The sequence below is a fragment of the Colobus angolensis genome, unplaced genomic scaffold (assembly GCF_000951035.1).
Source record: "Colobus angolensis palliatus isolate OR3802 unplaced genomic scaffold, Cang.pa_1.0 Scaffold80, whole genome shotgun sequence".
Lineage (NCBI taxonomy): Eukaryota > Metazoa > Chordata > Mammalia > Primates > Cercopithecidae > Colobus > Colobus angolensis.
The window spans coordinates 675,952-680,033 of NW_012121821.1; positions in this window are offsets into that span (position 1 = coordinate 675,952).

Genomic DNA, 4,082 nt, shown 5'->3' on the forward strand with positions numbered 1-4,082 from the left:
AAACATTGGTATAATGCATAATTTTGTTTAATGATAAATGAAAATATTATTGACTGTTTTATATTGTCAAAATGCAAAACTACAAAACTTAAGAGGCTTAATACAACCCTTTATTGTATCTCACAATTCTGTGGATGGGATGGGCAGTTCTTCCACAGGTCTCACTTGGGTTTCCCACGAGTTTGCTGGGAAAGGGCAGCTGGTGCTCTTCTGTGTGGTCTCTCCATGCCTATGATGTCATCCTCCAAGGCCTCTCTACATGGTGGCTTGGAAACAGAAGCTGCCAGACCCAGACCATCTTTAAGTCTAGGGCAGAAATCCTAGAACTTTACTTCCTCCACATTCTTCTGATCAGAATATCACAGGCTCAGCCCAGATGAGAGCAGTCCAGATGAGAGCAGTCCAGATGAGAGCAGAAGGGACACAAACTTCGCCTCTTTTTTTTTTGAGACAGGGTTTCATTCCTGTCGCCCCAGGCTGGAGTGCAGTGGCATGATCTTGGCTCAGTGCAACCTCCACCTCCCAGGTTCAAGCAATTCTCTTGCTTCAGCCTCCTAAGTAGTTGGGACTACAGGCGTGTGCCACCACGCCCAGCTAATTTTTGTATTTTTGGTAGAGACAGGGTTTTGCCATATTGTTCAGGTGATCTCAAACTCCTGATCTCAGGTGATCTGCCCATCTCAGCCTCCCAAAGTGCTAGGATTATAGGCGTGAGCCACTGCACCTGGACAAACTTCACCTCTTGATGGGAGGTGTAACATGCAAATATAGTGAGGGATGATATTGTTTGGAACATGTTTGGAGATCAGCTATCACTCTGACTTTTTTTAAAACCATACTGATGCTGAGTGTGGTGGCTCACACCTGTAATCCCAGCACTTTGGGAGGCCGAGGCAGGCAGATCACTTGAGGTCAGGAGTTCGAGACCAGCCTGGCCAACATGGTGAAACCCTGTCTCTACTAAAAATACAGAAAGAATATTAGCCAGGCATGACGGTGAGCACCTGTAATCTCAGCTACTCAGGAGAATTGCTTGAACCTGGGAGGCAGAGGTTTCAGTAAGCCAAGATCACGCCACTGCACTCCAGCCTAGGCAACAGAGTGAGACTCCATCTCAAAAAAAAAAAAAAAAAAAAAAAAAGAGGAAATGAAAAAAACCATACTGAAATCTTAAGCCAGTAATTAATTCTCATCTAATTTGTGTTTTCTTAGTCCATTTATTGCTTCAACGTAGATGAAACACTTGGTGCCAGGCACCATTCCAGTTGCTGAGGATAAAGTATTGAACAAGACAAAGAAGGGTCAAACCCTCATGAAGCTTACATCCTGAAATTCTCACATTGCAAAGAATAAGCAAGTAAACAAAAAACGTTAAAAGGTAATGTAGGTGGGTGGGATGCTACTATAGAGTGATCAAAGAAGCTCTTTGAAGTGACAGCTGAAGATCAGGGAAAAAACATTTACTAGTACAAATTTCCAGGGCCTGAAAGAGCTTGGGGTGTTTATTTGAAGGACTAGCACAAAGGCCAGTGTGTTTGGGGAGTAGCAAATGAGAAGGAGAATGATTTGGATTAGGTCACAGAGATAATCATGTCATTAAGGGCCTTGAAGGCCATGGTAAGGACGTGGGATTTACTCCTGGATAATGGAAAGCAGTGCAAAGATTTAAATTCATTAGCTAGGTGCGGTGGCTCATGCCTGTAATCCTAGCACTTTGGGAGGTCAAGGAGGGCAGATCACCTGAGGTCAGGAGTTCGAGACCAGCCTGGCCAACATGGTGAAACCCCGTCTCTACTAAAAATACAAAAATTAGCTGGGCATGGTGGCGGGTGCCTGTAATCCCAGTTACCCAAGAGGCTGAGGCAGTAGAATTGCTTGAACTCAGGAGGTGGAGGTTGCAGTGAGCCGAGATCGCACCATTGCACTCTAGCCTGGGCAACAAGAGTGAAACTCTGACTCTAAAAGAAAAAAAAAAAAAAGATTTAAATTAATTACCTCAGAAGTTATTATATTGATTTCCATGTTCAAAAGACAACTGTCCCTTTAGAAAATGGATTGTAGGGGTCAAAAGTGACTAAATAGGCTATTACAGTAGGTACTGGAGATTCAAACTAGGGTAATAGGCATAATTATGAGAAGTCAGTAGATCAGGAATATATCTTGAAGAAATTGCCAGTAAGCACTGATGGGTTACATTTGCGGAATAAAGAGAAGGGAGGAAACAGATCTCTCAGGTTTCTCTTTTGAGTAGTAGAGTGAATGGAGTGCCATTCACTTAGATGGAGAGACTAGTGGAAGAATAGACTTTTACGGTCACATAAGGCAATCAAGAAAATTAATTCCATTCTGAACATGTTTAGGTATGTTATAACTACACAATAATTTGTAAGTGAACTCTATGACTTGATGTATGGTTTATGCAAATCTGTGCAAGAATAAGCCATGCTATAACAAAGTGTCAAACTACTTGGGGAATGAGAATAAAACTATATACTGTATATTTAAAGTACAAGGTCACTAAGCAAGTGAGTGTTTCTGTTAAGATAATAGCTACCGTTTATTGAGGGCTTGCTGTTTATTTGAACCATATGGAATTGCAGATCCCAACATTTTTGAACTTGAAAATGACAATGCTATATGGGTCATCCTAATATATAGTAACCATAAAATTAGATGTTTATGTATGAATTAATTAATATTCACAAAAACCCTTAAGGTAGGCTTCTTACTATCTTATAGTTTACAAAATAAAGGTGCTGGAAGATTTAAAATAACCCGCCAAAAGTCTGATGACAAGTAAGAACAAGGTCTGACATAGCATCTTATCCCAAAAGTAACACTACCCAGATTTCTAGCCAAGGAATCATGCTGCCTTCCCCAAAATGACAAAAGCTTCAGATTCACAAGGCACAGAATACAGAGAAGTGCTTGGTCTGACTGCATGGAGAATGGCTGTCTCCCCACTATCGATACCCAAATTCAAGTTGACCTTACAAGCCTGTACTGCATTTATTTTATTTTATTTTTTATTTATTTTTTGAGATGAAGTCTCGCTCTGTTGCCTAGGCTGGAGCGCAGTGGTGTGATCTCAGCTCACTGTAACCTCTGCCTCCTGGGTCAAGTGATTCTCCTGCCTCAGCCTCCCAAGTAGCTGGGATTACAGGTGCTGCCACCACACCCAGCTAATTTTTGTATTTTTAGTAGAGACAGGGCTTCACCGTACTGGCCAGGCTGGGCTCAAACTCCTGACCTCTAGCGATCTGCCCACCTCGGCCTCCCAAAGTGTTGGGATTACAGGCGTGAGCCACCACGCCCGGCCTGTACTGCATTTTAGAAGCAAATCCAGTGAACAAAGAGCAATCAGACAGTAATTTAACACTATCAAGGGTTGTTCAAAAATTCCCACCATGAACCTGGCATGCTGGCATGTTCCTGTAGTCTCAGCTACTCGAGAGGCTGAGGCAGGAGGATTGCCTGAGCCCAGGAGTTTGAGGCTGTGGTGTGCTGTGATCTCACCTATGAGTAGCCGTTGCACTGCAGCCTGGCCAATATAGCGAGACCCCATCTCAAGAAAAAAAAATCAAATTTATCTCATCAAGAATTTTCAGCTTCTCTTCCATATTTATCACTGAACCTCTCTAATTTGCAAATATGTTAAATATAAAACAAGTGGTTCTAGCCTCAGAAAAAATATAATGGCACAGATTGAAGCTTAGCAGCCAACAAGCTTTCAGTATGCTTATCAGCTGCCTTATAGCATATTTATTAATGCCCTCTCAAGCATTTCCATACAAAATTAAAAGTGTTACCACCAGTGAGTTAGATTCAATATGAAATTATGTAAAATATGCTATCAGTTATAGGAACTTCAGGCTTTTCCTTCTTTAAACAGTAGCTAAAATATCTAGATTTCAGTAAAAATCAAGAAATTTGGCCAGGCGCAGTGTCTCACGCCTGTAATCCTAGCACTTTGGGAGGCCAAGGCGGGCAGATCACTTGACGTCAGGAGTTCGAGACCAGCCTGGCCAACATAGTGAAACCGTCTGTACTAAAAACACAAAAATTAGCTGGGCATGGTGGCA